This window comes from Narcine bancroftii, chromosome 9 (genome assembly GCF_036971445.1).
Source record: "Narcine bancroftii isolate sNarBan1 chromosome 9, sNarBan1.hap1, whole genome shotgun sequence".
Lineage (NCBI taxonomy): Eukaryota > Metazoa > Chordata > Chondrichthyes > Torpediniformes > Narcinidae > Narcine > Narcine bancroftii.
Window position 1 is genome coordinate 38,476,692 of NC_091477.1, and position 26,653 is coordinate 38,503,344.

A 26,653-nucleotide genomic window follows, 5' to 3' on the forward strand; every position below is an offset into this window, starting at 1 on the left:
AAGGTACCAATAAAAAAAATCTGAAGAGCAAGGTGGTGTTGTGGCCACGTAGGTATTCCATGATCAACATCTCCAAAACAAGTTACTTTATCACATTGCTTTTCATGAGACTTTATTTCATGAGACCCATTTCACTCATTAAATCAGTGACAACATTTACAAAACAATATCTTATTCAGTTCAAAGCACTTAATTACATACATCCTGGGCATCTGAAAAGGCCACAATAAATGTATAATGTTGCAGCAATCACAGCTTTGATGTTGATGATGGGACCAATGTAAATTAGGGCTTTCTCATCATTAATGCATGGTTTAAACATCCTCATTTATTTCTGGGTGGATCTGTTCTGTCATTGTGGTACCGCCAGCAGAGCTTCCCAGAAGTTGCGGCGGTTCACAAGAAATTGAAAAAAAACATTCCAGCCCACCAGCATTACTCAACTAGGAAATGTTTCAATTAAAATATAATTTAAAATGATGAATGAAATCATTTCAAAAGTAATTCAGCATTTAAAGAACTTGGAGGTGTTTCAACTTAGCAATAAACAGTTCTAAAATTTATATTTTGGACATATGGGTGCTCTTGTTGAGATGGGAATTGTGAATGATGCAAAGTTTTTTGCTACAGGTAAGGCCTATATAGAAGCTTCGGAAAACTGTTTTTTTTAATGTAAGACTAATCCTCCAGGCTTCATATAGGGCTTCAAATTAAACAAATGATCATAGTTACACACAAACGGAAGATCTGTATAATGAAAATTTCTTGATTTCACTCTAAAATGGAGCAAAATAATTTTGGAAAGGCAGCCACATATCTGGTTTGATGAGGGCCAATTAACACAGCTTCATTCTCTATGTATTGGAGACTATCCCAAGGTCACATTGGTTTACAAACCATATTTCTGAAGTGTCCTCCTGCTGTGGGCCATTTGTCTGAGGGAGTGGCATTTCTTTACATGGCATGATTTTAGATTTTTTAAATTTCCAAACTGATTACTGTCTGGGGCTTACAATTTTAAATATTTCAATACTTTGACTTTAGTTGCTTCCCTAAAAATATAATTATGGGTGAACCATCATCTCCTCTTGCTAAATATTGAGGACTAAAGCATTATGAGTATATAAAGTGGATGGAATTATTGATAGAAGCAAATTCTCTCAGTGTGCCAAATCATATCCAACCCATCTGTACTGACCACAAGGGACAAAATCTGGGATGTGATAATTTGGGATCTCATGCTTTGCCCCTTATGAATATTCAGGATTCAACATTGGAAATTTTACCCCCCCTTCTCTCTGATAGAAAGAGGGTATCATCCAAATTCATATGTTTGGAATGAATGTTCTGCCCTATTCCTGCTCCAATATTTTTCCCTTCAATTCTCCAGGCCATCCACTAACCTTCCTCACCACCATCTCTGCTTAATTCTGATGGATGTCTTGTAATCTCTGCAAATTGTTAACATTTTATTCATCCTGGAGAAATTTTATGTGCCGATTAATTTGCTTCTCCATTATAGATGCTCACTTCAGTAACATCCAATAAAATAGCAGAAGAATCCAGAACATGGTGTTCAAACAATTGTGAAGGTATTGAATCCAGTTTGGTCCATGAAAATGTAATTTTATCAGATCTATACTTTCCTGAGAACACACAGTGGTTGCATTTTTCTTTCCTTTGTTTTATTGGCAAGGATTTAACTGACTGCACTTTAATTGTAACCTGCTTTGAAGTCTCACGACAAAAATCAAACATCATACCCTTTCTGTTTTCTGGGTTATTGATATACGTGTGTATTTTACAGTCAAATGACCTGGTTCCAATTATGTTGCAGTCTGAACAATTCCAGGAGGAATGCAGTTACCTTAAACACTTCACTCCAAACATAAATCACCATATTACTGACCACTGGTATTCTGTTCTGACTCACGTGACAGGCTCTAAATACACCACTAAAGTGCCAATAATTCACTATTTCATGAAACCCTTTTTGCAATACTGGGAGAAGAATTAAAATGTTCTAATTTCTGGGAAGGGTGAACATAAAAACGAATTTGCACTAAATGAGCAAATCCAAATGCAATACAGATGCGTGAATTTTTTTTAAATCAGGAAGACAAAAATCTGATCAAAAGGCAAAAAGAACTCTATGACTTGTCCAAGCACACAAATAAAATGTTAGCAAATGAAAAAAAAAAATCAGGCTGGCAATTTGCCTCCACCTACTTTAGACCATTACACAAAGACAAAATTCACCCCAAGTTCTATAATCATCTCTCAGTTCTGTAATTCAATCTATATGTATCAGATATTAGACTTATCCAGTAATATATGGCTTTAAATCCCCAAGTGATGGTCCCTTTCACTTTAAAGATTACACCAGAGACTTGCAAGACAATATTACATGCAGGAGCCATATCTGACTTACAACAGATAATTTATATTATCTACTAATTTTACCCTATGTAATCTCTTCTGAAAATATCCCTCAGGATTTTAGTAAAGTGTATTCAGATTTCAAAACTAAAATCTCTTCCAAATATCAATTCTGCTCTGATTTTCTTTCCAGATTTTAGAGTAATGTTCAATTGTGAAGGACTTAACATATTATTTAATTTTAATTTTACAATACAGCACAGTAGAAGCCACTTACAGCCCATGAAACCCTTACTGCCACTTTAAACCCAATTAACCTACCAACCCCATATGCTTTTAGGAGGGTGGAAGGAAACTGGAGCATCTGCAGAAAACCAATGCAAGTCACAGAGAGAACATCCTGACATAGAGCACCAGATTCAAACCTGGTTGCTGCCACTGTAATAGCATTATGCTAGCCATTATACTAACTGTGCCACTCTCTAAGACATTAAACTTAGTCTGTTCTGTAGTGTGGAGAATGTGAACATGTTCCTTATTATAAATCAGAGTATTTCACTGTCACTTTCCATTGTACTGCTAATTAACAGCTGTAGTACAATATAGAATAGACAAAGTTTCCCACAAGAATATTTCAAAGTAATTTTGAATGTTACAACCACAAGAAATTTAAATAATTACCTTAGTGACTGATGTGTGCAATGAAAGAGAAAAAATTACAATGACTTTTCATTATAACAAAGGGATTCAGGTGACATTAAAATCCATAACAAACCAAGTAGCAAATAGATAAAAGTAGTTAAGATGTTAAACTATAAACATTGTACCGACTCTCTTCAGCAGTTTAATAATGTATTGGTTAAACGGAAGGAAAGCAATCCCAAGGACTCACAAAAGTAGCAAATTTTTAAAAAAAAATTTGAGACACAGCACGATAACAAGCCCTTCCACAGACCAATAGCTCGTGCCACCCAAAACATCCATGTGATCAGTGAACCCATGATATGAAAAATTAATCCATATCGCCAGCAGTAAGTGGATAAAATATTAATGGGTGAATACTAATCTGCTTCTAAAGTATGGTTGCATTGATTTCAGTTGCAACCCAAGCACTGAGGGAGAGCCAAAGGCATAGATGTAAAAACATATCATGTTTGTTTAAAAGACCAAGATGAATTTCTGTTATCTGACTTATATCTACTGTAAGAAAACTGTAGAAAGTTGAAGTTTTGGAAATGTTTCAAACTGCTACACTGGAATAACAAGAAAACAAAACAACTGCAAGCCATATATGATGTCCAAAAGATTGGTGCACCCAAATTCTAGAGCATGCAAATTCATGTAAATTAAAAATATACATTTCAAAATGGCTGTTTCAATCATTGGTCAATGTTACCGATTTTAGCAGACCTCAAGAAAGGACATTACATTTTTCTGCATTTGAAAGTAAACAGGTGATATGTCTGGAGTCTTGATGTGAAAGGGGAGATGTTGGTGGCCATTGGCTGAAGATCACAGTCCTGGGTTGCAGGGATTAAAATGGGGATCCTAGAGCCTAGGCCTCAAAACATCAGAATGTGAGAGATGAGTAACACTGATCTAAAAGAAAAGTGAGGATTGTGAGAGATGAGTAAAACTGATATAAAAATATGAAGATGAGGAAACTAGTATGGATATATGTGTAATGAATAAAGCCAGTATGAATAGGATAAGAATAGATATTAGAATGTAGGAAGTAAAGTTAGTCTGAATAAGATAAGGGTCTTCTAGCCTTTTAGACAGAATTAGCAAGTTCTGCATGTAAGAAGTTAGTCAGCCCTGAGAGTCAGGAAGGTGTGAATAAGGACATGACATGATGGGACACCGACAGGATACCCCCTGGTCCTCCAAGTTCACAGAAACAGCACGTAGACAGACAGGATTGCCTAATGCCAAACTCATCCAGGAGGCAGAAGAATGTAAGGGGGAGGGTACTTCTATACTGAAATAAACTGTATAAAAGTTGGGTGAGCCCCAGTGTATGTGTGTATTCCCAGGGTAAGGGGAAGCACCCAACTTTGCATTGTTGTATAATAAATGTTCTTTGTTCTCAATTTTTGTCTTGAGCAATTTCTGTGAAGGTGCTTCTGTTTCTAACAAGAAGATCAGATGATTTGAACCTATCAGAAATACAAAAGAGTATTGGAGCTATCAGAAGAAGATGGGGCCAGGTCATTGTAATTTGGGGAGTGAGATTGTACAAGAGGTTCGTATTTGTCAAAGGGGAGCCCAAGGGGCAGCACAAATTTGCATTAGATTTCCAAGGCCAGTGATGTAAAATAACCAGAAATTAGTATAACACATTTCATATTGTGTCCATTTTTTAATCACAACACTGTAAAAAGGCACAAAGACTTGGGGATTGTATTTTTTTTTGTGTGGGGTGGTGTGGGGGTGGGGGTGGGGGGTGGGGGGTGGGGGGAGTCACGACAATAAATGAAAAGGAATAGTAAGGAAATTTTGAAGTTAGTGTCCTGTGTAGGTGATGGGATCATTGTTGATTGTGAAACCACAAAAGCCAAAAGAAGACCAGAATTAAAGTTTTTAAATGCTGACAGAAGAAGCAAGGGCTGTAGAAAGATTTGAAAATAAGCATGCAAATTTAAATTTTCTGGTATTACTTAACACAAAAACAATGTCGATCAGCAGACTGAAGAGGATGATAAATGGAACATAGTGCTTCTAAGGCAAAAGGCAGCAGAATAGAAACAGATTGCAAGGTTGAATCATTGAATACAATTTTTTGATGGGATATCAATCATAGTGATTAATGATATTCAGTAAGACATTTTTTTAAGTATTTAAAGATGAGAGTTTCACAAACCTTCCAAGCCCTCTGACATTTGCTTCATTTCATATGGAGATACAGGGCAAATGGAACCGAGATATACAAAACAGGACCTGTGAGAAATGAACAACATGTCAATCAGCATCTGCAAATGCAAGACAGAAAGAATGGCAAATCTTCCAATATTTTCTGTGTTAGCTGGGGAATCTGAAGGATCAGTGCTAAATAGAATCTTGACATAAATGTTGTTCCTCTCTATGTGTTCTGAAGACTGTTGAAATTTTTTTTAAAATGTCATGTCTGACAGCTGCTATTGGTTCTCCAACGATAGGATTCGTGCTAACTGGCTCTCCCATGTAATTATGTGGCTCAGTAGTGAAAAAGTATGGCTCATGAAAACATCTTGCCTAAAAAAGCAACATATTTTTGTGTGCTAGAGTTCTGAATTTAATTAAAAGTTTAAATGTAATCATAATTTTCGTTTGAGGTCCTCCATGCCTTTGCACTACAGGCTCTAGGTACGTACAGTGCCATGTGACCACATACAACCTCGTCTTCAGAGCCCAATTTTCACAATGCCTTTGAGGCCTTTTTAGACCTTCATTGGGGTAATTATTCAGCTACACTTGCAATGCCTATAACCTTGTGTTTGTTTAGATTCCCATGATTAATGAAGACATTAATTGCAACATTAAAAGCACTAGAAGTTGTTGCAGTTTTGTCATCAACTAACTAAGATGCTGGAAATTAAAAATAAAATAAACACTAGAAACACTCAGCAAGTTATGCAGCATCTGTGGAGAGAGGCACAGAGTTAGAATTTCAGGTCAATGCAATTTCAACAGCATTCTTGTAGTTGACGCTGCTATTACAAAATTATAATCCTACATGCACAACTCAATTTTCCAACACATTGAAGATGGTAGATTCAGAACCATGAAAACTTCCTGCTGCTGTCTTGGTTAAATGTGTTGTTTTTAATGTTGCTGTTAATGACTTGAGCTTCTCTCCTTCCTCATTGTCACACCTGAATTAAAAAAGGCTGCATTGATTTTACTCCTAGATCATTTCAAAGTTTTCAAGTCAGAATGTGTAAACTGGTCTAAGAGTGATTGCCAAGAGTCAAGCAAGAACAGTCTGGATTGACTCCACAGGTGATTCACTATACCTCACTCATGATTCAATGGCATCACAAACTGTTTAATAGATACAAAATATGTGGTTATTGCTTTGGTTGAAATTGCAAATTGACTTCTATTTATATGCAAGGATTTTTGGTGAGCAAGGAGGAAAATATCCCTTTGGCAATAAATTCAAACTGTTGAGTGCTGTCTGAACAAATTGTTCTCTAAATATTTTTTTGCAACTAGATCATAAATCACACTGTGATTGAATAAATCAGACAACTCCATAAATGTCATAGCATTTAATTTAAAACTGCTGTAAATAGCAGGGACAATCCACATCAACCTGAAGCTATACTTCAAAGCAGCGCATGTAATTGAACTAAACAGAAATAATAACATTAAGACACATTTCAATTCAATCTTGGAAAAATTATAACTTTTTCCTGGATCCCTGATGATATCAGGTAACAGAGTTGTTTTTACATTCAGCATACAGCTTTGATGAAAGCACTTTGGTTGATAAAGCAATTTGGAAATCAGATCAATTAAAATCCATGCGAGTTTGATGATGTTTTATTCTTTTGCAAAATGCCATAGGAGCTGGAAAAAGCCAAATGATAGCAATTCGCACAAGAATTATTATCACCAATATTAGTCTTCACAAGGCCTTATTTGTGACTACTTCTCTTGAGCACATGTGCCAAGCGATTAAAAACTCTCACAAAATCCTGCCAAGTGCTCTTTTTTATACTACTTTGCCATGTCCATCTCTAAGGCACAATGATATGAAAGGAATCCTGCAGACTTCTCTCCGGTGTTATCCTTGATTACAAGTTTCCTTGTGATTGGAGAATCTGGAAAAACTTAGACCTATCCCCGATGCTATAAGAGAAACCAGGAAGATAAATAAGGTGGGGCTTCAACTGGCTCTCTTCATTTAATAACACCACTGACATCTGACTGCATAATGTAGGTAGAGGTGAGCCCTTGGCCAGATCAGCCATGATCTTTTTGAATTGCGAAGCAGGCTTGACAGGCCAGATGGCTAGTTCTATTGTTAATGTTCTTATGTAATGAGATCAAATTTTCAACAAAAGTGCACAATTGCAATAAATTGTAAACAATAAAGATATAAATGCAAAATCATCCAGCACAGGATAAGATAAATATTTTCCACCGGCAGAAATAAAGTTACACTTGAAAAATTAACCTATTGTTAATTATTTACTGTACAATGCTAAAATCAGATAATTTATCTTATTTATGTTTCTTATTATATGCATATAAGCAATTTTAAATCACACAGGATATCACATTTTCTGTTAAAATGGACTGCAGATTTATTAAATGATATCACCTCCCAGAATTTTGGCTGTCTAAATTCAGGAATTTCTTCCTAAACTTACTCTGTTTAAAATGTTCCTTAATAGATCTCTAACCAAGATTTCAATTGCCTGTAATATACAAATTTTCAATTTAGACATACAGCATGGTAACAGGCTCTTCCGGCCCACAAGCCTGTGCCCCCCAAATACACCAATTAACCTTTAATCCCCCGAATGTTTTTGAAGTGCTGTTTTGAAGTTATGATATGCTGGAGAAACTCAGCAGGTCACAAAGCATCTACATGAAATAAAGGGTAACCAATGTTTCGGGACTGGGCCCTTCATCAGGAATATTGTTTGTTGAGTTTGTACAGATGTGGCTCTTCTCTGCAGGAAATAACCCCTTGTCCCAGGAGCAGAAATTACCTGGAAGATTTCTTGGCATACAATAGAAGCAAGATTTCCTCACAATTTATCTACAATGGCTTGCACTAATTGCAATCTGCCTCCAAAACGGAATTAATTTACTTTAGAGGAGTAAATTTTAGAGGCAACTTTTAACACTGCCAACTGGGGATAGAGTACTAGGCAACTATCCATCTTCTGTACAGAAGCCTCTGGCTCAATACAAAGTAGTTGTTTACTTGAATATCTTCCAGGTCAACTTTAGCTTGAGAGTGGAAACAAAATTAGAAATGTTGGAATAGTCATTGACAATCCACAAATACTTCTTGACTGGCCGAATTCTCCCACCATTTCAGCTCAAGAGTGCTTGCACCTTCCTGTCAAGAGCTACTGCCTGGTGTTTAGAATTAACTGGTGATAATTACTCTCAATATAGAAATATAGAAAAATAGGTGCAGGAGTAGGCCATTTGGCCCTTCAAGCCTACACCGCCATTCAATACGATCATGGTTGATCAGTACCCGGTTCCTGTCGTCTCCCCATACCCCTTGATCCCCTTAGCCCCAAGGGTCAAGTCTAACCTACTCTTAAACATTGACAAGGAACCGGCCTCAACTACTTCCTGTGGCAAAGAATGTTGGATATTTGCTGAAATAATGAGCACTGAATAGTTTGACTGGAATATGAAACTAGCGGAACAAGTAGATTGCATGAATTTAGCTTTGGAATCAACAAGTGCGTGTGGTGGAAACCCCGTCAATTTTGTTTCCTTTGTATTTAGCTGGTTTACCAATAGTTCACTGTTGAGATTTATGTAACAGGAGTAGCACAAGAACGCCAATCATGAAATGTATATATCAAAATAAATGCAGCCAAATCTTGGATTTAATTAGTACAAAATTAGATTTGTTCATCTCCCCTTGCATTCCAACATCATTTTAGCACTCCGTAAAAGAACATCTAGTTTAGCTTGGGTAGGGGAAGAAATTGTTGCCAATGAATAGTTTTTTTTATGTAACTGTCTTAGCTCTCCTCTGTAATTTGATCTGCTATCAATCTTATCAAAGATCAGCAATACTAAAATACCTTTCACTGCAACTGAACCCAAAAGTGCTCGTCATTCCAAACTTTTCATTAAAACTTGACAGGCTACCCAGAAATATCACATGGGCAATTTCTAATTCAGTGATGTTCATTTATTTCAGAAAGGATCAAAGAGTTGACAAGAATATTTTGGTGAGGGTTCATGTGGATCAGAACAACAAAATAAATTGAAATCACTGTGGACTGATTAACCACTTGATTAATATCCCCAAACATAAAGCACACTGGGAATTTGTTACTGCCCATTAACTGGTTTTAATTAAGGAAATGTTTTTAAATATGCTTGATACATCTTCTGTACAAGAATGTTTACTGTAACTATTAATTGACTTTGACAGTGTTTTCTGATTTGGTTATGCCAAGCTGTAAAAAATTCCAGTAAAATATACATTTCAAGGCAATAAAGCCCATATCAAATACAACAAAAAACATTGGGCTTGAAGTGAACTGCAACCTGTTAAGGGAATTTATTTTTATTCTCTGTTCAATTAGGATAAGATGCACATTTACACACCATGTCAGCAATATCTTCAGTTCAAATTGTTCTTATTTTGTTTAAGGGTCGTGTTTACTGACTCCACAGCATCCCCTAAAAGTTCCCTTATCCCACATATCTCCCTGATATCCTTCTCCTTCACTTGTAGCACTTGTCTGAAAGGCCTTCCGAGAAATTGAAAATGATCCCTTCGCGAGCATTCAACTTCAACAGGAAGTGTGATGGGCATCAACATTCACTGTAGAAGTCAGGGCAAATTTCTAGAGCTCCTTGAGGAAAATATTTGCGCATTCTACCATCTGCCATGTGTTTGAAGGCAAGCACTAAATGATTGCTCCCTTACTTATGGATAGCGGTGCATTGATCCCTAGAAGCTGCTGCTCATCTCTGTTGAGCTCGGAATTTACACTGAGAGGTTAATCCCAAATGCTTATCCTCTTGAACAATAAATATCTGAGATGTAGCAGGCCCCATAGCCTTTGCCCAGAGAACAAGATCAATTGTATCATCTCAATTATAAACCCCACTAGCATCACTTAAGTCAGCACAGAAAAGGGGAATAATCTCAAGGTCTTAATGCTTTGGAGAAATCATTTTCTCACTGGTAACTTAACAACTTGGGATTGGAATCTATCAATATCTTATGCAAAAAGCTTGGTAATGTTGATCAAAAAGAGTACAACAGTAAAGTGAAATAAAAAAACACACAAATGCTGGAGAAACTCAGCAGGTCAAACAGTGCCTTTATATTGCAAAGATGAAGATACATCACCAACGTTTCTGACCGGAGCCCTTCACAGTAAAGTGGCTCTGTTAATGGACTAGCAAACAGGACTAATTAGTCCCAGACATGAGTTTGATGCCAGTACAGAAGCTAGGCAATGTAAACTCAATTCAGGAAAGTACATTTGGAATAAAATAGTGTATGTAATAACATGCAAGGGCAATTTTTGCATTTTAAACTTCTCTAGCTTGCAAAGCCTCTCAAGGGAAGAAAGTACAACTTGTCTGGCCTGTGTATGATTTCAGATCAAACGGAAAAGTGGATAAAGTAGCAATTTTTCTCTTCACATTCATGCAACATTGCAGTGATTGTGTGTTGTGTCAAGCAGTTCTGTAAAGTGTAGCTTGACAGCAGGGTGGGAATCTGACAGGAGCTCCAAAAGAATGAAAATGGGCACATTAAAATTGGCGTTTAGGAGTCAGGAAGGCAAAGGATGGCTGAATCAATTACATTTACATGCAAGGAGCCCTGCATTTTGGACGTATTTAAAAAAATAATTAAATTATATTGGCTTATTTGTGGAAATGGACAAAAATAGCCAGGGGTGAAAGCTCCAAAATTGGGGAACAGTCGTTTTCTTCACTGAGGTATGACAAAAGTGGACTGGAAGCCTCATTTTTCAATGCAAATCAGCATGAGAGCAGTGGGAGGTATTCAAGAGAAGATAGTGAGGCATCAGGCCATATATGTTACCAGTTAAATAGAATGGAGAATTTACAAATCTAAGCTGCCCTTGGATACTGAAGAACATTTGGAGCATGATAAGACACAAGATAAATTTACAACAAATGTGAGAAGAATCAGAATCTATTGCCGTGAACATGTCACAAAATTAGTTGCTTTGCAGCAATAATAACAGTGCAAATATTGTTATAAAATTACATTAAAAAAATAATTAGTGCAAAACTAAGAGAAAGTGAGGCTGGTCTGTGGTTCATTGTCCATTCAGAAATCTGATGGCAGAGGAGAAGAAATGCCTATGTGCCACTGAGTGTTTGTCTTCAGGCTCCAGTACCTACTTATCAATATTAGCAGTGTGAAAAGGGCATGGGCTGTGTGGTGCACTGTCAGACAGAATCAGACACACACAAGCTAAAGACTGAACAACAGGCTTTAATCCACAAAAACCTCCACAGAGCCAGGCTGGCTATGGCTGCAGCAATTCAGTGTGAGGCCTCGGGAGGCCGGCACAGGCTTATATCCTGGAGGGTGATTGACACTCGACCGGGTGGGGCTTGATCCATTTAGGCCGACTGATTGGCCACTGGCCAGGTGTTGTCCTGTCCCCTTACACTCCTGCAGGTACAGAGGTTGCTCCCTGCAGTAGGCTGGTGGTGTGCCACCACAGGCTGGGTGGTGAAGGTCCTTGAGAATCGAGACTGCTTTCTTATGACACAGCCACTTGTAGATGTCATTAATAAAGTGGAGGCTGATGGCCCTCAAGGTGCTGGCTGAGTTCACACAGTGTAGTCTTTTCCTGTCCTTTGCATTGGCAGCTCCATACCAGACAATAATGCAACCAGTCAGAATGTTATGGTATACCTGTAGAAATTTGCAAGTCTTTGGTGACAAATCAAGACTCCTCAAATGCCTCACTCTGCTGGCAAGTCTTCTTCATGATTGCATCAATGTCAAGGCTCCAGGACAGATCTCCAGAGATGTTGACACACAGGAACTTGAAGTTCGTAACCCTTTCCACTGATGACCCCTCGATGAGGACTGGTTTGTGTTCTCCTGATTTCTCCTTATCGAAGTCGGCAATTAGCTCCTTAGTTTTGCCAATGCTGAATGCAAGATTGTTGCTAAAAACAATTAGCTGATCTAGCTTCCTGCTGCATGCTTACCCCATTCTGTTTGTGGTTCTGCCCACGACCATGGTGTCATTGGCAAATTTATAGACAGCATTTGAATTGTGCCATGCCACAGAGGCAGGTGTACAGTGAGCTAAGCACACATCCTTGAGGTGTGCCTGTCTTGATTGTCAGTGAGGAAGAGACATTGCTTCTGATTCCAGTTGACTGTGGTCTTCCATTGAAGATCCAATTGCAGAGGGGGGTGCAGAGGCCCAGGTTTTGGAGCTTGTTGACCAACAGTAAAGTCTAATAATGTTGAAAGCTGAGCTGTAATCAATGAAGAGTAGCCTGATCTGTGTGTTGCTGTAATCCAGGTGATCTAGAGCCGGGTGGAAAGCCAGTGATATTGCATCTGCTGTGGAGCGATTGTGGTGATAGGCAGATTGTGGTGGGTCTTGATCTTTACTTAGGTGTGAGCTAATCGGTCCATGGCCAATCTCTCCAAGCATTTCATTACAGTAGATGTGAGAGCTACTGAGCAATAGTCATTGAGGCAGTTCATCCTGCTCTTCATGGGCACCAGGTTGATTGATGCCCTTTTGAAGTAGTTGAGAACGTCCGGTGCAGAAATGAAAGATTGTAAATGTCTGTGAATACCCCAGCTAGTTGCTTGGTACAGATTTTCAGTACCCTGCCAGGTACTGCATCAGGGCCTGACATCTCCTTTTGAAGGATATTTTGGCCTTAGAGAGAGATCGCAGGATCATCAGCTTCTACAAGGATTTTCTTAGGTATCCTTGAGTTTCATCTCAAAGTGAACGTAAAAGGTGTTCAGCTCATCAGCTAGTGAAGCATCACAGCTATTTATGGTGTTTGGCCTCACCTTGTAGGATGTAATTGTCTGCAATCCCTGCCATAGCTGGTGAGTATCTGACTTTCTCCCTAGCTTCCCTTGGAATTGCCTCTTTGAACCGTGATGGACTTCCTAATATCATACCTGGACTTCCCATAAAGATCTGGATCACCAGCTTTAAATGCCCTCAATCTCGCCCTCAGCAGGTTTTGAATCTTTTGATTCAACAACTGCTTCTGGTTGAGATAATCTGAGTACAGATGCATGGGCACACATATATCCATACAGGTCTTGATAAAGTCAGTGAAAGCCGTGGCATTTTCATTCAAGTTTGAGCACGAGTCCTTGAATACAGATTCAAAGCAGTCCTGCAGGTGCTGCTCCACCTCCCTTGACCATACTTTCACTGCCTTCCCCACTAGTGCTGTAGACCTCAGTCTTGACTTGTACACTGGGAGTAGAAGTACAGCCAGGTGATCAGACTTGCCAAAGTGTGGTTGTGGGAAGGCTTGAAGACATGGTGGTTGTCAAGCCTAGTAGCCTGAATACACCCGAGATTGTCTGATCTTGGAAGCTAAGTAGGCTCAGGCCTGGACAGTACTTGGAGGGGAGACCACCAAGGAACACCAGGTGCTGTAGGTTTCTGTAAGGGGTTCTGGAAAAAGTGGCGTCTCTGCCTGTCTTAAAGTAGACAAAAGTTAAAGAATTTCATGCACGATACATTTTAAATGTAGCATTATGTGACAATAATGGAACCTTTCACCTTTATTGACTCCTCCAGTTTTGCAGGTAACATGTTGGTGGTAGTTCATTAGAGACTTCTTCAGGTGGGCCTAGTTGAAGTGCCCTACAATGATCAGGAAGGCATCAAGATGTGTTGTCTCATGGTTCCTGATGACAGTGCTCAGGCTCTTGACTGCCAGCCTGGGGCAGAATGTATACTGTGACCAGGATGATGGCAGTGAACTCCCTCAGTGAATAGAATTGGCAACACTTGATCACCAGATGTTCCAGGTCAGGGAAGCAGGACTGGGTCATAACCATCACATTTGTGACCGCAATGAATTGATAATGACACAAACATGGCCTCCTCTGCTTTTTCCTGATTCTAGTGTCTGGACCGCGCGGTGGAGGGTGAAGCCCTCAGGCTGTAGCGCTGTGTCCGGTATGCCCTCCTTCAGCACCACACACAGCAAGCCTGATGTTACTCTGCTACCGTAATCTGGCTTTGAGTTCATCCAGTTCATTTTACAAGGATTGTACATTGGCCAGGGGATAGAAGGGAGTGGAGCCCTAAAGGCCCAATGTCTTTGTTTGACCTATAACCCCACTCTGCCACAAAAATCTGATCTTCTTTATATGGCCTGTGCACCAACTGTTTGAATAGCCCATGGTCTTTAAACTTTCAATTGCTCATGTGCCTGCTGTTTGAATCTCAGATTCAGATTTATTGCCAGAGTACATACATGACATTACATGCAACCCTGAGAATCCTTTTCCTGCAGACGAGGCAGAATTACCACTTATTGGTAGTGCAAAATACTCTATGCACAAGGTACACATGTAAACAAATAAATGAAATATAAACAAACCAACTGTGCAATACAGAGAGGAAAAAACAATTAAGCGGAAAAGTAATAGTCCTTAAATGAATCTCTGATAGAATTTATTGTTGTGGAGTCTGATGGTGGAGGCGTAGCAGTTCTTCCTGAACCAGTGATGCAAGTCTTGTGACACCTACACCTCTTTCCTGATGACAGCAGTGAGAACAGAGCACATGCTGGATGATGTGGATCCTTAATGATTGCTGCTGCCCTTTGACAGCAGTGTTCCTTGTAGATGTTTTCACTGGTGGGGAGGGTGTTGCCTGTGATGTCCTGGGTTGTGTCCACTACCTTTTGCAGGGCTATACAATCAGGGGCATTGATGCCCCCATACCAGACCAATCAGCCCACTTACCATCACACAACCTGTAGAAATTTGACAGGCTTTCCAATGTCATACTAAACCTGTGCAAACTCCTGAGCAAGTAGAGGTGCTGATGTGCATTCTTTGCTATGCTATTTGTATGTTGTGCTCAGGAAAGATCTTACGAGATAATGACTCCCAGGAACTTAATTTGCTCACCTTCTCCAACTCTGATTTCCCCCCAATGATCACTGGATCGTACATTCCTGGTTTCCCCTTCCTGAAGTCAACAATCAGCTCCTTGCTTTTGGTGACATTGGTGCACTATTCAGCCAAGATTTCAATCTCTCTCTTGTATGCTGACTCATCGCCTTTTTTATACAACCCACTGCCATGGTACCATCAGCGAATTTGTAGATGGTGTTGTTGTTCTGATCCACTCAGTCATGATTGTAAACCGAATAGAGTGGGTGGCTAAGAACGCAGCCCTGTGGTGTTCTGGTACTAATGGAGATTGTGGAGGAGAAGTTCTTACCAATCTTCATTGATTGTGGTCTGGTGGTGAGGAAATTCATGATCCAATAACTCCAGGTCTTGGAGTTTGATCATCAGTTTTGAGGGGTTGATGGTGTTAAATGCTGAACTGTAGTTGATAAAGAGCATCCTGATGTATGCATCTTTACTGTCCAGGTGTTCCAGGGCTTTGTGAAGAGTTAGTGAGATGGCATCCACTGTAGTCCTGTTGTTATGATAGGTGAATTAGAATTGATCCATGTCACTGTTCAAACAGGCGATTATATGCTTCAACACCAGCCTTTCAAAACATTCATCATTGTTGATGCGCCACTAGTCATTTAGACAGGTTACCAGACTCTCCTTGAGTACCGGTATGATTGTCAACTGTTTGAAATGGGTGAGTACCATGCCCTGCTGGAATGAGATGTTGAAGATAGTCATAAATATGTTGGTAAGTTGGTTAACACCAATTTTTAATACTTTGCCAGGTACTCCCTCTGGACTGGATTTTTCCCTTGGATTTACTTTCCTGAAGGTAGCCCGCACATCATCCTCGGATACAGGCAGAAGAGGATCATCAAGGGCCATGGGGGTTCGTTCTTGTGGTCGAATTGGGTGTAGAAGGCACCAATTTTAACTGGGAGTATCCCACAGTCCACCAGAGTTTGCAGTTCCCGACAATCGTGAGATCTTTTCTTTTCTTTTCTTTGGCTTGGCTTCGCGGACGAAGAGTTATGGAGGGGTATGTCCACGTCTGCTGCAGGCTCGTTGGTGACTGACAAGCCTGATGTGGGGCAGGCAGGCACGGTTGAAGCGGTTGCAAGGGAAAATTGGTTGCTTGGGGTTGGGTTTTTCCTCCTTTGCCTTTTGTCAGTGAGGTGGGCTCTGCGGTCTTCTTCAAAGGAGGTTGCGTCCCGCCGAACTGTGAGGCGCCAAGATACACGGTTGGAGGCGAGATCAGCCCACTGGCGGTGGTCAATGGGGCAGGCACCAAGAGATTTCTTTAAGCAGTCCTTGTACCTCTTCTTTGGTGCACCTCTCTCTTGGTGGCCAGTGGAGAGCTCGCCATAGAACACGATCTTGGGAAGGCGATGGTCCTCCATTCTGGAGACGTGACCCACCCAGCGCAGCTGGATCTTCAGCAGCGTGGACTCGATGCTGTCGGCCTCTGCCATCTCGAGTACTTCGATGTTGGTGATGAAGTCATATCAATGAATGTTGAGCATGGAGCGGAGACAGCGCTGATGGATCTACTAACAGCATTAATTACTGGCAAGTTTGTTTCATCACTGTGGAAAACAGCAAAGATTATTGAAGGTGTGGGGATGAAATTCCAAAAAGGAGGGAAATAAAGTTCTATGTAAAAATAGTGTTAGGTCAAATCAAAGTCCCAAGATGTTTTTCAAAAGAATAGGTCTTTTTGGAGCTAAAGGTAGCCTAAGTGCAGGCAAAACATTTGTACGACTCGATATGAATACTTTGTGTCGATCTTAACAGGAGAGGGTTGATACAAACATTGACATTCTGTTGGTTATCTAGTAAGTTAGAACCATTTACCTGGTTGAAGCTAAAACTATCAAACTTGCATCTTTTGTGTGTATGTGCATGAAGTCTGACTTTCAGTAGATTGCAGAGGTCAGCCTTTAGTGGTGCATGGGAAAGAGCTGTTGCGTTGATTTTTTAAAAAAATCAGAATTGATTAAATAAGAAGCATGTAGCATTGACATTAATGAAATATTTTAAAATGGAGCAAAGAAATTGAAGTGTAACATTCCAGGAAGACAGGAAAATAAATAGCTGGTGAACATTCCATGATTTTTCTTCCTTCAGTATTCAAGTGGTTTGTTCCAAATTATAATCAGGACAAATATCTTTAAATTAAATCTCTGGTTTAAAAGTAGACAAAATTATAAATAAAGATATAAATGTCCAGTTGAACATTTGAATTTCTATTTGAATTGTGAAAAAACATGGCAGAGGAGATGATGTCTTCTGACTTTGGCACGTGGGAGTTGATGCTGCCCGCTTCTATCCTCAGCTGCAATATTTGCACGAGTGTCTGTGGTTAAAGGGATCCCAGTCCAAAGTGGATGACAGAGTCTGAGCTTTGGATACATTATTGCCAAGGGAGGAAGAAAGTTACCAGGTTAATTTGATCAGGAAGCAGTCACATTCCTTAGGATTAGTGAAATACATTTGGTCGGAAGGGAGGGCAAGGAAGATCTGACAATGAGTGAGGCACACGTGGGATTTAGGAGGAAGTACAAGAGAACCATTAAGCCTTGTGTTATCCAACAGGTATGGGGTTCTTTGTGGACATAGGCTGTGGGGAGGATAAGCAAACTATACAGAGAAACAAAGAAGGACATTCATGTTGAGAATGTTAAAAGAAACATAGTAATAATAGGAGGAAAAAGGAGGAAAAACCCAACACCCAACCCCAACCAACCAATTTTCCCTTGCAACCGCTGCAATCATGTCTGCCTGTCCCGCATCGGACTGGTCAGCCACAAACGAGCCTGCAGCTGACGTGGACTTTTTTACCCCCTCCATAAATCTTCGTCCGCGAAGCCAAGCCAAAGAAGAATAATAGGAGAAGAAATCAGAAGAGCGAGATCGTGTTCCCTGGAGTTGGAAAGTATGACATTTTTTTTTATTCAATAATCTTGGATGACTTTAATCCTTCTGTAGGTTGGACAAATGACATCTGGAAATTGAACCTTCCTTAATGATGTTTTCATGGTGTATTGGAGTACGTTTCCTTGAACAATACATTCTAGAACCAAGCGGGTAACAGGTTATTTTAAATCTGATATGTAATGAGCTGAGATTAATGAATGATGTTATAGTAAAGGATCATCTGAGGAAGAGAGTTATAACATTAACTTATTTCAGAGATTAAAACAACAGGTCTGAAACTAGTCTTTAAATAAGAACATAAGAAATAGGAGCAGGACCAGGCCATCCAGCCTGTTCTGCCATTCAATAAGATCATGGCTGATCTGATTATTGACTCAACTCCACCTACCAGCTTTGTCCCCCACATCCCTCAATTCCTTTTTTATATAAAAATCTAACTGAATCTTAAATAAGTTTAATGAAGTAGCCTCAACTGCTTCACTGGGCAGAGAATTCCACAGATTCACTAGTCTCCGGGATAAACTGCTTTTCCTCATCTTCATCTTAAATCTACTCCCTGAATCTTGAGGCTGTGTCCCTTATTTCTGGTCTCACCTACCAATGAAAACAATTTTCCTGCCTCTAACTTATCTATCCCTTTCATAATTTTATATGTTTCTATAAGATCTCCTCTCATTCTTCTGAATTCGAGTGAGTATAATCCCAGGCAATTTAGTCTCTCCCCGTAGGTCAACCCCCTCATCACTGGGATCAACCTGGTGAACCACCTCTTGACTGCCTCCAAGCCCAGTGTATCCTTCCTCAAGTATGGAGACCAGAATGTAAACAAAGGCAAGTACAAGATACAAAGATGGAGTTGTCAACATTAACAGCAACACCATTTAACAGGGGCAATGAGCCAGCATTCAAGAGAGAGATTGAAAATTTGAAAATCAGAGGTGTATGATCCAGTGATCACTGGGGAAATCAGAGGTTGAGAGGGTGAGCAAATTTGAGTTCTTGGGAGTCACTATCTTGGAGGATCTTTCCTGGACCCAGCACGACAGCATCTTGTGATGTGCTATTGAGCAGAAAAGCAGACACAAAACATAAAGTCTGTTCAACAGGCTTTATTCCAGACAAGCTTCCACAGAGCTGGCTGTGAGAGTAGCTGTGCTGGCTCTGAAACTGACCTCGAGGGGCCGGATGTAGTTTATATCCCAGAGGGTGATTGGCAGCTGACCGGGTGGTGCTTGGCTGTTTGACAACTGGCCGGGTGTTGCCTTGTCCTCCAGGTACACAGGTTGCCCCCTGCAGTAGGCTAGTGGTGTATCACCATACACCTCTACTTCAGGAGTTTGAGGAGGTTTGGTATAACATCAGAAACTCTGGCAAATTTCTACAGATGTAAGGTGGAGAATGTGATGACCGGCTGCATCGCAGTCTGGTATGGAGATACCAGTGCACCCGAGTGAAAAGCCTTGAAAAAGGCAATGAACACAGCCTAGGACATCATTGATAAAAACACTCCTTACCATTGAGAACATCTACAGGGAACACTACCATCAGAGAGAAGCAGTAATCGTCAAAGATTCACACCACCCACACATGCTCTGTCTCACTGCTACCATCAGGAAAGGTTTTGGTAACACAAGACTCAGGAAGAGCTGCTACCCCTCTACCATCAAACACCTCAACAATAAACTCAATTAGGGATTCTTTCTTTTCCTTTCTATTTCACAGTCTGTTTCCAGTTCTTTGTTTGTTCACATGTGTACGTTGGATCAGTTTTCTTGCACTGTGTAAGGTAAAACATCATGAGATGGGAATGTGTAGGGAGTTACCCTGTACAAGGCTGTAACAAGAAGGGGAGGTGTCCTTGTACTCCTGTTAGGTAAAACATCATGAGATGGGAATGTACGGGGCAGTAACAAGATGTGAATGCATCCTTGTACTTACAAGATAAGAGAGACATTGATGGATTGAGAGGCAGGAAGCTAGCAGGGAAAGGATAGCAAAAGTTTTAGTCATTGGACAAGTAATGATATGATGATGTTCTAAGCACATATCCAAGGGTATAAAAAATCACCATTTTGCTGATAACGGCAGAATGCATTCTCCGACTAACCTGGTTGGTCGCAAGTGTTACAATCCGGTAATAAAGAACAAAGAACCCTGATTTCGACTCAGCCTGGTGTTTGTCTCACTCATTCATGAACAAAGCAGACCTAACAACTGCCAATAAGTGGTAGTTCTGCCTCTTCTGCAGAATAAAGAATCTCAGGGTTGTATATGATGTCATGCATGTAGTCTGACAATAAATCTGTATTTGATCTGAGAAAATTAATTTCAAGGTAATTTTGTGTAACTATCTCAATTCTTGAAATCATATTTATTTCCATTGATGGGTAAGAACAGTCCATCTGAGATTGAGTTAAGGATGATATTGAATTGTTAGCAAGGACATACAATGCTATGAATGATCATGATTGGCCAAAAGACAGGAAATACTTTTCAAACTAGAAAAGGGTAAGGAATTAAAAAGGTGCAAACAGGAATTTTAGGAAAACTAGTAAGGTTAAAAAAAAACCATTCAAAGTTTCTACCAGCATGTGAATAAAAATGAATGCTGAGTAAATGTCAATCCCTTAGAAGATGAGACAAGGATATTAGTAACAGGAAAGGAGATGGGAGAAATTTTGAATTAATATTTTGTATCTCCTTTCATGGCCGAAGCCACCTGAAGGGATTGCAATGACAAAAGAATCAAAAGGGAGGTAGGATCGAAAATAATCATTGTTCCCAAAGTAAAATTAAAGGCAAACTAATGGGACTAAAGTTTGACAGGATCCTGGTTTTGATGGCTTGTATCCAAAGATTTTAAAATAATTGGCTGTGGATTTTGAAAAGATCCCAGCAGATTGGAAAACTACCATTGATGAAAGGATCATAAAGAAAGCAGGAAATCACTGGCCTTACATCTGTCATTGGAAAATGTTAGAATCCATTGATAAGTAGCAGGTGGGTATTTAGGAAATTGTGACTTAATCAAGGAAAGTCAATGGGGTTGTGTGAAAGGAAAATAATGTTTAAGAGATTTATTAGAGTTTTTGGTAATGTAACAAGCAAACTGAATAAAAGGTACCAATAGATGGAAGCAATTTGTGAAAAACATTTGAAAAGAGGACATGTAATAGGTTACTGCACAAAGCATAGCCAGGGTAACATTGTATATGGCATTTTGCATGGACTAAGGGTTGAGTAACTGAGGGGGGACAAAGTATCTTGGAGAACGAGTCACTCCAAGGTTGGTAAGGCATGATGACTGAAGTTCATTGTTGAGTTTGCAAAGTCACTTGGGCTCTAGCGCACTGGGTGTATCAGGCTTTTATTTAGGTCAAGCAAACATACAGGGAAGTCCAAGTGGAAGAATCTCCCAAAATTCAAATATATTATATTCTGTACTTTCTAAATTCTGGCTATCCATCCTACAGGACGATGATGGTTCCTTTCAGTCAGTTTGTGGGGTTTGATATGATACCCCAATCCTCAGAAAGGAACAGTGGGTGCATGAATGGAATTAGGTGAGTCAGGGTTGCACAGATCCGGAGGAGTCACGTGATGGAGTAGTGGCCGGATGGTGAACTCCAGCCCTCTCCAGAAAAGTCGGGAAAAACAAGAGAAAATACAAAGGCACAGAAATACAAGTTAATGAAAAGTGAGTATAAAGGTGGAAAGAAGATGGAGACAAAAGGAGAAAAATCAAAATCAACGGAAAGAAGAGAGGAAGAGAAGACAACGGAGGAAAAAGGTGAAGGCCTTACCTGTCCGAAGAGGCCCGCTGTGGAGAGAGGAGCCCACTACCTCAGGTCGGTAGAAAAAGAACTACAACAATGGCTCACAGAGACGAGTAAAAGTGCGCAACCGCGCATGAAAAAAAACACACCGACGGGAGGGGGGACCAGCTGGGGAGTCGATCTCCACAGACGGCAACGACAGCTGCAGAACACCTGCAGCAAGAAGAGACCACAGAAGACAATGGAAACAAGAAAGAAGAGGAGGAAAGGGCATCAAAGAAACAACAGATGGCCAACCCAGAGGAAGAAGAAGAGGAAGAATACAGTGAAATAGATAAAGGGAAAGGCAAGGTAAAGGATATACTTGCTCTTGTTAGAGGATACATGGAGTCATTTAAAGAATGGCAAACACAGGAATTCAATGATTTAAGAAGAAGAATAAACAATACAGAAAAGAAAATAAATAAAATGGATATGACCTTAACAGAAATGGGGAAAAAAATGGACAAGATGGAAGAACGGGCAATAGCAGCAGAAATGGAGGTAGAAGACTTAAAAAAGAAATTGGAGGAATCTAATAAAAAAACTAAAGAGACACAAGAATTACTATCTCAAAAAATAGATATAATGGAAAATTATAACAGAAGAAATAACATAAAGATAGTGGGCCTTAAGGAAGATGAAGAAGGCAAGAATATGAGGGAGTTTATAAAAGAATGGATCCCTAAGGCCCTAGGATGTCCAGAACTACAGCAAGAAATGGAAATAGAAAGGGCACATAGAGCATTGGCCCCTAAACCACAACCACAACAAAAACCAAGATCTATTGTAGTAAAATTCCTAAGATATACTACAAGAGAAAAGGTACTGGAGAAGACAATGGAAAAAGTAAGAGAAGGCAACAAACCACTGGAGTATAAAGGGCAAAAAATCTTCATTTATCCAGATATAAGCTTTGAACTCCTAAAGAAGAGAAAAGAGTTCAATACAGCAAAAGCGATTTTATGGAAGAAAGGATATAAATTTACACTGAAGCATCCTGCGGTATTGAAAATATTTATTCCAGGACAACAAAACAGACTGTTCTCGGATCCAGAAGAAGCACGAAAATTTGCAGAACAATTACAAAAATAGACTGAGGGATGAAGACGGGTAATGAGAGTAAAAATGATCACGATTGATATGTATGTGGGTAAAGACAAAAATAGACTGAGGGATGAAGACGGGTAATGAGGGTAAAAATGACCACGATTGATATGTATGCGGGTAAAGAGGTATAAGAGTGAATAGAGACAATGGGCATACGTGAAAGTATCTGTAATTAGAGGAAAACATAGAGAGTATAGACAAGAATTAATAAGGGAAGGTAATGGAATAGAGAGAATAAGGAGGGAATTAAAAGAGTGACCTTTGTGACATATGAAAAGTGAAATCTTTTCTGGGGGTCTGGGTGGGGGAAAAGAGCGGTCACTGCAAAATCAGTTGATGCTTGCGAGTGGATTCGCAAATCCAAATGGAGATGGGAGATGTGGTTGTCTGACAAGGGATAAAGGACAACTCAGGAGGGGAAGGGGAGATTGGGGATAAAGAAGATAGAAATAGGAGAATAAGGAAAATGTTGGATGTTGTAGGAATGTTGTCTGGTAAAGAGTTGAAAATAAGAAAACAGAAATGGAAAAGGAGGAAAGGTAATGATGGAAAAACGGAAAGAGAAGATAAACAAAATATAAAATGGCTACGCTGAACTATATGACTTTAAATATTAATGGAATACATAACCAAATTAAAAGGAAGAAACTACTAAATTTACTGAAAAAGGAAAAAATAGATATAGCATTTGTCCAAGAAACACACTTAACTGAATTGGAGCACAAGAAATTAAAGAGAGATTGGGTAGGACATGTAACAGCAGCATCGTATAATTCAAAAGCAAGAGGAGTGGCTATATTAATTAGCAAAAATGTGCCATTTAAAATAGAAGAGGAAATAATAGATCCAGCAGGGAGATATGTTATGATAAAATGTCAGATATATTCGGAGCTTTGGAATCTACTTAATATATATTCACCTAACGAAGAAGATCAAAAGTTTATGCAAGATATCTTTTTGAAGGTAGCTAATACGCAAGGGAACATACTAATAGGAGGGGATTTCAATCTGAATTTGGATCCAAATATGGATAAAACGGGGAAAAAAATTAACAGGAAGAACAAAGTAACCAAATTTATAATTAAATCAATGCAAGAAATGAAACTTGTGGACATATGGAGGAAACAAAACCCAAAAGAAAAGGAATACTCATACTACTCGACTAGACATAAAACATACTCAAGAATAGACCTATTTTTGTTATCAGCTAGTATGCAGGATAGAGTAAGAAAAACAGAATATAAAGCGAGAATGCTATCGGACCATTCACCCTTAATACTGACAGTAAAGCTAGAGGACATCCCTCCAAGAATGTATAGATGGAGATTAAACCCCATACTACTTAAAAGACAGGATTTTAGAGAATTTATTGAAAAACAATTAAAAATGTACTTTGAAGTAAATACGGAATCAGTGGAAGATAAGTTTATACTATGGGACGCAATGAAAGCATTCATTAGAGGACAAATAATAAGTTATGCAACCAAGATGAAGAAGGACTATAATCAGGAAACAGAGCAGTTGGAAAGGGAAATAATAAACATAGAAAAAAAATTAGCAATAAAGGAAGATACAACCAAAAGAAGAGAATTGGCGGATAAAAAAATAAAATATGAAACATTACAAACATATAAGGTGGAGAAGAATATAATGAAGACAAAACAGAAATATTATGAACTAGGTGAAAAAACACACAAAATCTTAGCATGGCAGCTTAAGACAGAGCAAACTAAGAAAATGGTATTGGCAACAAGGAAAAAAGACAAACAAATTACATATAATCCAAAAGAAATTAAGGAAAACTTCAGAGAATTCTATGAACAATTATACCGAACTGAAAGAAGGGAAAATAGATGAATTTTTGACTAAAATTGAACTGCCAAAACTACAAATAGAGGAACAAAATAAATTAACAGAACCATTTGGAACAGTAGAAATACAAGAGATAATAAAAAAATTACCAAATAATAAGACACCAGGAGAGGATGGACTCCCAATAGAATTCTACAAAACATTTAAAGATCTAATAATACCGCCCCTCCTGGATGTAATCAACCAGATTGATGAGACACAAAACTTACCAGATTCATGTAAAACAGCAATAATTACAGTGATACTAAAACAAGGGAAAGATCCACTCTCACCAGCGTCATATAGACCAATATCTCTGCTAAACACAGATTATAAGATAATAGCTAAACTATTAGCAAACAGATTAGCAGAACAGGTACCGAAAATGGTAAATTTAGACCAAACTGGATTTATCAAAAAAAGACGCACAACAGACAATATTTGTAAATTTATTAACTTAATTCATGCAGTAGAAGGAAATAAAGCACCGGCAGTAGCAGTTGCTTTAGACGCAGAGAAGGCCTTCGACAGAGTAGAATGGAATTACTTGTTCAAAGTATTGCAAAAATTCAGTTTACCGGAGAAGTATATTAATTGGATTAAAGCATTATATAAGGGACCGTTAGCGAAAGTGACAGTAAATGGACATGTATCAAAGCAATTTAACTTAAGCAGGTCAATGCGGCAGGGATGCCCACTCTCACCATTATTGTTTGCGCTAGCTATAGAACCACTAGCAGAATCGATAAGAATAGATAATAATATAAAAGGAATAAAAATAAAAGACAGGGAATATAAAATCAGTCTATTTGTGGATGATGTGTTAGTGTACTTAACAGAACCAGAACTATCAATAAAAGAACTATATAAGAAATTGAAGGAATATGGAGAAGTGTCGGGATACAAGATAAACGTAAATAAAAGTGAAGCAATGCCTATGAATAACGCAGATTTCTCAAAATTTAAGGAGGAATCCCCATTCAGATGGCAAATGCAGGCAATAAGATACCTAGGTGTGCAAATAAACAAAAATCTAGGCCAATTATATAAACTCAATTACAATCCACTAATGAAAAAATTACAGGACGATTTAGAGCATTGGAAAGAGCTACCACTAACACTGATAGGAAGGATAAACTGTATTAAAATGAACATTTTTCCAAGGATACTATACTTATTTCAGGCATTGCCAATACAACTGACAGAAAAATTCTTCAAAGAGTTAAAGAAAATAATAAGGAAATTTTTATGGAGAGGGGGGAAACCGAGGATAGCACTAGATAAATTAACAGAATGGTATAAACAAGGAGGCTTACAATTGCCAAACTTCAAAAATTATTATAGAGCCGCACAATTAAGGTACCTATCAGATTTTTATCAAACAAGGGAAAAACCAGACTGGACGAGACTAGAATTAGATAAAATAGGGGAAAAGATACCTGAACACATATTATATAAATGGGACGAAAAATTGGTACAACATAGAACTTCTCCAGTATTACACCATCTCCTCAATATATGGAAGAAGATTCATGTAGAAAGAAATAAAACAAATTATCAAATACCAAAACTAATATTGACGCAAAATAAGCTACTCCCTTTTACAATAGACAACCTTTCCTTTAGAAAATGGGAAAAAAAAGGGATTAAAAGAATAGAAAATTGTTTTTCAGGAAGTAGATTCTTATCCTTTGAACAAATGAGAGATAAGTACAATATA

The 26,653-nt window shown here is 38.9% G+C and overlaps 1 long non-coding RNA gene across 9 annotated transcripts in view; it reads right to left on the reverse strand.

The window, feature by feature from the left end:
• LOC138743442 (uncharacterized) overlaps positions 1-26,653 on the reverse strand; it is a 284,588-nt gene that overhangs the window by 151,296 nt on the left and 106,639 nt on the right. For 7 of the 9 annotated variants that reach the window (XR_011344885.1, XR_011344893.1, XR_011344886.1 and 4 more), the window contains one exon: positions 5,243-5,319. The exons of 1 other annotated variant lie outside the window; for it this stretch is intronic. This is a non-coding gene — a long non-coding RNA (uncharacterized lncRNA). Of the gene's footprint in view, positions 1-3,060; positions 3,146-5,242; positions 5,320-26,653 lie in introns of those variants that run through there. One more of the 9 variants, XR_011344891.1, reaches the window with a different exon arrangement.